The 11,316-nt window shown below is 35.2% G+C and overlaps 1 long non-coding RNA gene across 1 annotated transcript; it reads left to right on the top strand.

The window, feature by feature from the left end:
- Positions 1–77: 77 nt before the first annotated feature.
- LOC109580883 (uncharacterized) lies at positions 78–905 on the top strand. Its single transcript, XR_002184430.1, has 5 exons — positions 78–194; positions 254–340; positions 394–507; positions 598–699; positions 770–905. It is a non-coding gene; the product is annotated as an uncharacterized LOC109580883 (long non-coding RNA).
- Positions 906–11,316: the final 10,411 nt, after the last annotated feature.

Here is an 11,316-nt window from a genome sequence, read left to right as displayed (position 1 = left end):
ATTCATTAGTGACTCTACGCATGCGCAGTGGATTCCTGGCCCACCCCTGCCATTGTGTACTCACGCGTCGCACGTGGCTAGCATGATGGTAAAGATGGAGATGATAACATTTTTCTGAAGAAGAATCTTTTAGGAGTGATTTAGGAGAGATGATCTCAATTTTGGAGTCATCAGATCCAGCCATTATTTATTGAGTATGTGGGCTATCGCAATTTTTATTCATTTATGGGACTTGTTTATTATTAATGTTTAGCGGCTGCATTGATTAAAATGATTGGCTAAGGCTTCATGATTGGATTGTGGAAGAAGTTTTAAAAGAATCCGCTAGATACTTTGCCAAGTAGGAGAGTGGGTTAAGAAAAATTAAAATGATTATTTTATTTTTCATTTTAGATAAAGTACTTTAATGCTAGCGAGACTAGCTAGCGTCTTCGTCCAGCAAGAGGTGGGCCGGCACGACATAGATATATGGGCACAAAACTGCTGAGAAGAAAATTATATTTATAGGTGAATGTTTTAACTTTTCATAGGCATTAATTGTGTCATTTTGTTGAACCCAATTATGGAATATTGATATTGATGTTTTCTTTGTGTTAGATGTTGATGATAATCTTAAAGATAGCCTGCCATCATTTGAGGGATATACCAGAGATTGAGTATCATTAGGATCTGATGTGGGAAAATTTCCACCTTTTGATGGTCAGTAAATAAGATAATATTAATATTATAGAAGATACTATTGTTATTGAAGATACTATTGTTATTATAGCACTGAAAATGTCGCGAACATGTGATGTGGGATTTGAATTCCATGAGAGAATATGAGACATAATTGTACACATGTGCTTGGCCCACAAGTATAACTGACTTTGTTATCAGAACTGATTTTTATTTGAAGTTAATATGGCAGGTCAGTTTAATATTCATACATTATTTTTACTATTTGCATAATTATTCTTACCTTTAATATTAATTCCACATCATGGGAAAGTATTATATAAGACATATGCATTTGGCCTTTATTTGCTTAAAATATTATAAATTATAGCAAAATTTTGATGATACATGTACATTCTTTTTTTAATGCAATTATACATCAGCTCACGTGATAGAGGACGCTTGCCTGGGTTGTATCTTTATTCTTTTTTGGTGAGAATCTTTCTTAATAGGTACTAATTGTTGCTTTTTTAATGCGCATGGATAAGCTAATGAAAGCATTTGATGATCAGCTGGTCTTCTCCCAGCATCAGGTGTTGTTGCCTGATTTTTTGAGTTTAGATCTCATTTGTAGACTAGCATACATGCCTTTGATCAACCTTTTATGGACTTGGCCCGAATTGGAAAGAGCATTCATTTCTAGTGGAGTGGGACCTGGGACACGGTTACAGTCCCATTGCCTTTGGCATTACAACATTTTTTGGTTTAGTCGTATGAATATTATGCTTTTACATGTAGTCTGATGTACATGTAGAATGTACACGATGTATTCCATGCTATTGTATAGTAAAGTACCAAACAGAATACCTTATACATGTAAGTCGTTTTCTGCAAGGTACGCAATTTTCACGAATCTCACGGATGTCTTTATGAATTGTGAATGTATAATAAAACACATCACACCTCCGTTTAATTAACTTTGTCAAAGCCACACCTTTGTTATTATGACACTGCTTCAAGGGGTCGGTGACGGCCTCCAAAAATGTACCAAATTCAAAACCCACCCTGATTTTGACTGGATTTATGGGGGACTTTTTTTAGATTTTCTTGGATTTTTTTTGCTTGAATTTTTGATCATATAATAACTAGTATCCACCATTTTATTAAAGGTAATTAACCATTAATTAATTTAATTAACTATTTGTAATGGTTAATAAATCACTGACAGTAAATTCTTGAATTTTGTGACTGGATTGCCTTGGGTTCTTGCTTGGATTTTTTGGATTATGTCTAGGATTTTCTGGATTACTGGTGGATTTCTGTGAATTATTTGTTTTATATGGTATTATTGGATTCTTTTAATGAATTTTTTTGATTTATCAAAAAGTGTAGCAAATTTTTCCTTGTTGTGGATTCCTTGTGTTGCTCTGAACAAATCTACTGTTCTTCCTTATGTCAATGGTCCACTATGTGTGCAAGTTTTTCCTTCCTTCATTGCTATAGCGAGTAAAGAGGTCAAGAGTCTTGTTTTCATTCGAATTTCTGTTTTTTTTTTTGTTGAATCAAAGAGACAAGTTTGGAAATGAGAAACCAATAAAAAGATTGTGAATGAAAAGAGGGGTCACCCTTTTCTCCTGAGTGATGAAGTGTATAGAAGACGTCAGTATATTAAAGAGCTGAGAGGAGCCAGTGGTGTTATCAATGCTTGCAGTAGGAATTGTGTAGGAGTAAGACAGCAGCCTACTCCAGTGTAATGGTGGTCATACTCTCATTGTAAAAGCTGGTCTATGAGCCTTTTTATTAATCATATTAGCTATGTGAAATGAATGTGCAGCTACAAAATTAAAGTGAAACCATCTGATTTTGAAGCATACAAGAATCTGTTTATTACTGTTGTAATGACCATATCTTTAATGGAAGAGATCCCAAAGTTGCTGACAATAAAGTGGGACAATAGCGATGGCAAATACACTACAGTCCTGTCCTCCAACTTTTTTTAGTTTATTAACTACAGCTGTTTCTTGTCCTGAATTTTCAAATAAATTAAATACTATTTTTTTGTCTTGTTTGTAAATGGAATCAAACACTCGAATAACTTAGCTGCTTCATAATATGCTTAATGCCACATCTATCCAATGATTTTGAACGACAAATAATGATTTGAAGAATATGAGTTGTTTTAACTAGTGGAAGTATATGCTGTAGAATTGTGTACCATAACCAGCCTTTCCCACAAAGCATGCTAAGTGAGCTAAATAGCATGCTTTGCAATCACTACTATAATACAGTACATGGCATTTGGAGCAAGTTTAAGAATTGATAAATTTTGATTGGAATCAGCTCACATGTTCTCTACAACATCAAAACTTGTATGTCTATGAGGAAAAAATTATAAAAATGGAGAATTCTTTCTCGCTATTTTGACGAAATTTGGCCAAAGTCCCAGTTCTAGTCCTACGTAAGTATTGTGCAATGTTAAAAATTCATAATAAATTTAAATTTGATCAGAATGAGCTCAAAGTTAATACACAACATGAGAACATGTATATGTATCATTTTAGCCATGTTTGACAAAATTTGGCCAACGACATTTCATCCTGTAAATTTGTACTTTCTCAAAGCATACATCACTTCCAAGTGCCTTAAATGACGAATGTCAAGCCGCTATCATCATATTGGCCCAAAAGTCATTTTCTCAATCATTGTCATATTATCTGACCCTGCTCCATTAATTGTTTTATCAATTCACCTTGGTGCTGGACTGATAGTGTTATGGTAAGCATGCACTAGCTTTGTTAAATGAATGATCCTGAAGCTGTGGCAGTATGCCCACTTTTGCTGCTTCATTGTTGTCTCCCATCTTGAATTTGTTAAGAGTTAACATTTTAATTCAACGTCATTTGACTCCTTAACACTCGTGAGTGTAATGAAGTGGTTAGCACGACAACTGTCATTTCTTGTTTGATGCAAGTGAGAGGCCAATTCTGACCATCAGTGCTTTATTTTGTAATTTTGTACAAATGAGGATCAAGTCAAAATGGTCACACTTGGCAATACTTAACAAAATATTGTGCTGACTGTTTTTCTGTCTGCAATGCATCTTCAATGGAATTATATTCAGTGAAGTGTTAGGAGAGTCAGTATTGCCCCAGTATTGGGTACTCTGGTATCAATTCCAACATTTCGACTTCATTAGTAGAACAAGCAATGGAGGTCGTTCCTTTCAACAAATTTATTTGTAGCTTATACATTTCAGCCAATCTAGAACTATAATTCAAAGAAAGGCCCAGCATGACAATAGATGACACCAAATTGCCCCTTGTTAATAGTTACACTCTTAGTGACCCAATCCATGTCTTACTTACAGTGTAGATTAGGAACTGTTATTATTATACAGTAGTATATGCCTGAAGAGGAAAATCTACATCAAAACCTCACAATGTCAACCCTAAACTGTCACTTAAGTAGCTGTTAAAGGATAAGGGCTGGTCCTCACATAATGTATGGTGTACATATGAGATGGAGTCATACTGTTGGTGTATATTAATGCACTTATGATGGCTTCACTGCCTACTTAGTGACATTGCATGACACTACTTAGCTTCTAGTGTCAGGAAAAGCTGAGCACTGCTAGACTAGACACAAAAGACAAATCTTTGTTTTTTACTCTCACTAAGCAAAGAGATTTCAAGAAAATGTTAGCTCCTTCATCAGAAACTTCAAGCATGGAACTAAAATTAGAATGAATGTACTCCTGAAAGAATGTAGTGACGGCATTCACCCCTTTCATCTCATCACTATACTGTCGTGCCATCACAGTGCAAGAATCAAGTATCAAGAACAATTGATGACTTAGAAAGGAATTGAAAGGGCATTGGAGATAAAGCTGAAAGAAAATACCTGAGTGAAGGAGAACCTGTTCTTGTGGTCTGTGAGGCAAAATTCTGATCCATTGTTGCTAACTGATCAGATGAAGCTTGAAAGTGATGAGCTCTGTGAAGCAGAGAGAAAGATTTATGGTACAAGTATATGTGTGTGTGTAATGCTGTGTAAACTTCTACTATCTCTAAATATATATTAAGCTATAAAGTTAAAATAATTAAACATCCAACTACATGTACCTTTTTTGGTATTAAACAGAAGTCAGGTATTGATTGATGAAACAATGACACACCTATGTCATTCAGTGCTATATTGCCCATTAGTAAAGTACTCCTTTTGTTGAATCTTGTAAATTCTTCTATATCCTGACTATAAAAATGCTTAGCAGCCATAATTAAATGACCAATAAAGTGACATTAGGAGGCAACTTTCATCCTTTCAACTTTCAACCTTGATCCTTCTTTGCTTGTATCCAGTTTTTATATTCTAACACAGACCATTTATTTGACTTTTGGGTATTAGCACGTACTGTTTTCATTTTTCAAGAACTAAATCTATGGCCCCTTCACTCCTTTTGAGGATTTGACTTTTCCTTTCTATTTGTCTTTTTGATGAAGACAACAAAGGTCTTCTGTGATTTGATTGTGCTGGTAATACAGGATCTACAATACGTAGCAAATCATTCACATCAGATATTTTGGATTCATCATCCAGCCTAGCACAGACATACTTTATTTAGATTTATCTCTGTCCCTCAGCGTAGCTATTATTTTCACCTCTTAGGCACTCCGACTGAGTAGATTGTTGCTGTATCCTTAGAAGCTTCCTAGGGACAGTTCCACATATACTTCTTTCCTCTAAAGTCATACCAGTTAATATTCTAACCTCCACAATCCTGCGATGCCAAGGACGGCATTCCTTAGAAACAATTCAAAATTCCTGACACTGTCTGCAGGCGTTGCTCCTGTTAAAAACAAATGCATCACTTTGAGATAAAACTAAAATAAACAGTATTCATTAACTTCTAACTTCCAACTTTCCTACAATAACCAGAAAAAGCATTCAACGAAGCTTTAATATGAGACTTATTAAAATGGAGGATTTATTATGGTAGTAGAACTTTAGAAACAGGAACCAAAGCCCATATTACAATCAGGGTTGTTGTAATTATTTAGAGTCATTAATCAATAACTTAAGGTGGTTGAGATAATCATCTTTCAAGATGCCTTGTAATGCCACAATGGAATAAAAGAGTATCCATGATCTGTACTCTGATGCTATATTAAGGTGCATGATTATAATTGTTTCATACATTCATGGATACCTTTCCAATGAATAGCTTCTCTTATGTCTCTTGGCTTTTGAGATATCTCACAAGGAACAGAAATTTGAGATATCCTTTGATTTATGGTTCCCAACTGATGTATTTCACTAACAAAGTCCACAGACACTCCCATCATGAGACTAAGGCCAATAGCCAAGGTCAATATTCCTATTACAAATGAGTAATGAAATTAGAGAGTGACTTACTGATAAGTAACATTTTACTGTTTCAATGGCCACTGCAAGTCTATTGCCTCCTCCGAAACAATTACCAGGCCTTTGTCTATTTTGAATTCCAGAAGGTAAAAGGTTTTTGAGTTGTTTGTCACAGTTCTTGCCGTTATCACACTCTACAATAATTGTCGTACCCACGGTCATTATACTCTCACTTGGAGACTTTGCAAGCTCTTAGTCTTAGCACAGCAGCCTCAACTACTTATATAGACAGCTAGCTGAAATACTTTTCAAATGGCAGATTAGTGAGTATGTGTGCTACTATATACTTACTTTGTGATTTTTAGACATATCAAAACATATAATTGACATATTAAAATAATATGCAAAGGCAAGCTGAGGATGATGTCAAAACAATCAGAATCTTTAGTCTTGTTAATGTAATAAATTTCAATACATATGTAGTGTACTACAATGAGTCGGCCATAGCTACTTTATCCTTGAATATCAATATATCATTGTTGTACTTTTCCATAGCATATTTGTATAATAATTCCTTGGAAGTAAATGCTTTTATCACATGTCCTTTTATTGTTCTTGCACAAAACTTGTCTTTGTTGGATGGATGATTAAAATGGCTAGGTTTTTTTAAATGTCTCTGTACAAGTCACTTTTAATATCTTAATCCAGTGATGGATTTGACCTTATTTGTATGGAAAATTGTTTGGCATTTTATGGAAACCCTCTCAGTCGTACAGGACTAAATTAAAGTCGTACATGTATGACTTCCTCCAGTTCCCTCAGTTTGGATCCAGAGCTTGAGCCAGTCTCTGATATTTGTTTGGTTAGAGCAGCGTTATCAGGGAACATTTCCCTCAAGTCCACAAAGAGACCAGCCCTAACTTTGTCTACTACTTTGCCAGGTATTGGCAGCAGCAAGAGTGAAACAATAACCCCAGGAGATACGTACATGTATAGTCATAAATGACCATTAACTGCCATACTTACTATTAAATAAAATTCTCTGCAGGCCTGGACCTTTTCCTCCTCCTCACTTAAAGTTCATTGTGATCCCCAGGCTCAGGCTGTACTGCTGCCTACAATTGTGACAGCTTGGCCAGCATCTGCTGCTGCAGGCTTTTGTTCTGTCTCATTAGCTCCATATGATTGGCTAATGAGGCTATTTGTTGCCTCTGTACTTGTTGGGTGTCTCTTTTGTCTATGAAGTACATCATAAACATTATATAGATAATGTTTATTAAGGAGCAATCCCCATTTTTAATACTTACCATTATGATTGCAAGAAGAAATCCAAGCAATTCTTGGAGGACTCCAAAAATTGTAAACCCCTGAGCAGCTATATAAAAATTGAGAAAATAATACTTTATAAATATTGTTACTCTTTTATATTTCCAACTATTGGTAACTAGATCAAGTTGGTTAATGTCTTGTTGAAAATTTTGGTTTGTAGACCAGTAGTGTCAGGATCAATACTTGACACCATCAGAGTAGATCCAGTGTTTGTGGTACATGCAAGTGTTAATGCCAATGAACTAATCAGTGAATTTTGCTCTTGGTTTTTATACGCCATTTAAAGCACTATAAACCTTGTGTGGTTGTACTTTAGGAGGAATCGATATACCCAATGACGTCCCTCATCACTAAGTGTTCATTGGCTGACATTTTTTGTTTTAGGCTCTTAATCGCTATTCCATTGCCCTCAACTTTCATAATTTTGAACTCCTCAGTATGATTCTGATGAAGACTACTAAATCTGCTAAAAAAACAAATTAAAATGTCTCATGCTGGATTACCCATCTTATGACCTTAAATTGAACTGCAAGATATAAATATTTATGCCACTTCTTCTCCAAACTTAGAGAATGTATGAGGCTATTTATTGGACTGGTTTTCTGCCTTCAATGCAACTTTAATGGAATTATATTCAGTGAAGTGTTGGGGAGTCAGTTTTGCTCCAGTATTAAGTACTCTGGTATCAATTCTTATATCTGGTCACACGGTCCATGTCCCACTTAGTGACATTGTATGACACTACTTAGCTTTAATCCAGACATTTTGAAAACTGTATCTAAAGTCTGGATTGCTTTCTGAGCAGGCAGTTAGCTGATTAGCACCAGTGACGCTGTGTATGTAGTATTGACATACTCTGTAAACCTTTCAAGGTCTCAATATTAGCTTACATCACAAATTAAAAGTTCATAATTATGTGTTTTAACTATCTCTTCTAGTTGGTGCCTCCTTGATTTCTACAAATGAGAGAAATTATACGTGACGCTGTCAGCTTTGACTTTTTTTATCACTGTCCTTCATCAGTGTTTCCTTCTCTCAAATCCCAATGCTATGTCCTCCTGTCATCTTCCCTACAAGATGATTCCTTACAAACACTAACTCCTTTCTCATTGCCAGCTTTGACTTTTCTATCACTGTCCTTCTTTCGCTATTAATAAGATCAGAGTGTTTTCTCCTGATGTGTGATGTTCTATGTCAAGTGGTCCAGTCTTGCAAATGCGGCAAGGCACTTTTTCCATCACCTTACTAGTCTTTTTCTCTTTGAGACTGATGAGAATTGCTCATTTATATACAAAACAAGGCTCTATACCTCTGCGTAACTGGATAAGCCTTTGAGTATAATCTCAGGTCAAATCAAATTTCAAAAAAATGTCAAACAATGTCAAATTCACAAAAATCTAAAAAATTTAGGATTAAAAAACCCAGCCTGCACGGATTCGAATTTTGTCGTCGTCATGGTGAGCAAGATAAAGCCAGCTCCTGCTCCGACACCAAAACCACAAGAAGTAATTTAATTAATTTATTTAGTGACCAAACTCATTCTTCCTCTCATTGTATTAATATTTAATAACGAGACAAACCAGCAATTCTAAATGAATAATTTTAAGGTTTAGAGCTCTGGACCTCACTGCAATTTGTGTGTCTTTGATAAATGAATCATGCTGATCGAAAGCATGCACCTTTTCTTTGGGACACCATTTCTTCCTGGTGGTAAGCACAAGCTATATAATAATGATACTAATAATAATGATAAGATGTTTATCGAGCATTTCTCCTACTTCTGAAGCGAATCTTAGCTCAGTATCACATATAATAACAATAGCATCAGCTTTGATATTCAGAATATCATCATTAACCAGTATAACTTGAAGTTGATTGTTCACAACAAAAGAAGGCTGAGTACTCTTTTTCCTCTCATTTTCAATCTTCATCAATTCTTCCACAAAAATCTCGTATGTTTTTGCATCAATTATATCGATATGGATTTCATTTAAGAAATGCTCTTTATATTGGTTAAATGATACTATAGTATTGATTATTGCCATTGCAGACAAACGAGGGTTTACTTCAAAGACCCCTGCGCTTATTGCAGGGAAAGCTATGGATTTTGCTTCTACTCTGTTCCCATTAGCAAGACAATTAATCACTACCTGTTCTATCAATCTATATATCTCACTATCATTGCCTTTATATTCGGCAGCAATAGGGCCAACAGCATGGAATACATATCTACATAACAGATTCCCTCCAAAAGTTATCGCAATGTCTTTGTCGAATTTTATGTTTTGGGCATTAATTATCTCCTAAAATAGGTGATGCTTCATAACTTTTTTAAACAATAAAATGTGAACAATAACTGAATCTAAGAGATAAAGTTGAGTGGTATTAAGTAATTTAGAGTAAGTTTATTAAAAATGCTTCACCTTTGCTGCTTGTTGAGTAGCATCACTATCACTACCATCATCACCACTACTCTCTTGTAAAACCAATTGTGATTGCAACAACCTTGAAGGACTTATGTTGTGTCCCTGTACCTTTCCTGGGAGCTTAATTGAGTGCTTTCAAGACATCATTGCCTTTTGGTTTATGTATACATAAATCACTTCTTGAAGATGAAAATTTTTAGTAACCTTTGTATATAGAAGACACATTTCTCTTAATTTCAATCCCAATGACAGTGTTACATCTTGCAAGTAAATGGCGACTATGCTGTTTAGTGCTACTTCTCCAAGATGCTGTGCTTGATTTCTTTGCTATTAGATGGATTGACTATTACTGATCTTTAGCACAGCAAAAAAATTAAGTTGGTCAACAACAGAAATGCATTTTTTTTTTATTTTAAAAATGACAGAACTTGACACCTGGTCGTTTAGTTTTTGTAACAACTGATACAGGATCTAGTGCTTTGTAACTATTATATTTCCAACTGTTGGCAAGGTGGAGTAAGCTACATCCAGTTAGTTAAGATCTTGTTGGAAGTTTTTGTCTGTGGAACAATTTGTTTGGCTAAATCATCAGTCAAACTAAAAGTTACTTCATGATGGTACTTTGAGCTCCTGCAATGCAGCATTAATGGCTTTCAACTGCATCAACTTTTTGTAACTTGAGGGCAGTCATCTATTATTGGAATCTAAAATAAAAACATCGGTAAAAAGTAATTTGTGTGATACTTAGTAAAAATTATTATTACTTACGTGAGCATGCATCAACTGTATTGTTGGCCAGTATAATAACTGGGAGACGTATCACTACAGTTATTGGTGACTTTTAATTGTCCTGTTTCTGGTTCTATAAGGAGTAATATGGAGTAAACAGAACATGAATTTCACTACAATAAATATGAATAATTATATTACCTTTGGCGAAATAAAGGAGTTCACATAATCCTTCTCCGACTGGTGGAGTTAGTTTGATGTCCTTGTTCGAACTAATAGACATATTAGACATAATAGAGACCTGCAAGCAGGGATGATCAAACCACCTGGATTTTCTGGCGGATGCATTGCATGGGCAAGAACCTACTCTTCTGTTTTCAGTAAAGTTTCAGCACTCTTGCTCTTTTTTAGTTTTTTGAAAATTCATGGTGAGCAAAACTCAGCTTTATAGCAGCTATCATGCCACGCCTGGCTGGAAATCCTGGAATGCTCGGTTGGGCGTGTCAAAGCTGTCATTGACATGCTTTCACTAGCATTGAGCTACTCGGTTCCTGTTGTTCATTTAGGACTCTAAAGAAAGTGAGTTAAGGCTGTGCAACTTTTCCTGTTTAATTATTTACTCCCCGGAGAGAAACCCTAAACCATTTTGGTATCTTGTATTGGCTTTCCCCAATTCTTCTCCTAATGTCTGTTGATGATGAGAGTCTTCAGTCTCATTAATGTAATAAATTTCATTACATATGCAGTAACTACAATGAGTCGGCCATAGCTACTTTATCTTTGAATATCAATATCATTGTTGTACTTTTCCATA

Source organism: Amphimedon queenslandica, unplaced genomic scaffold (assembly GCF_000090795.2).
Source record: "Amphimedon queenslandica unplaced genomic scaffold, v1.1 AMPQUscaffold_13473, whole genome shotgun sequence".
In the NCBI taxonomy this organism is placed as follows: Eukaryota; Metazoa; Porifera; class Demospongiae; order Haplosclerida; family Niphatidae; genus Amphimedon; species Amphimedon queenslandica.
Note: the sequence above shows the minus strand (reverse complement) of the source record. Positions and strands in the feature narration are given on the sequence as shown.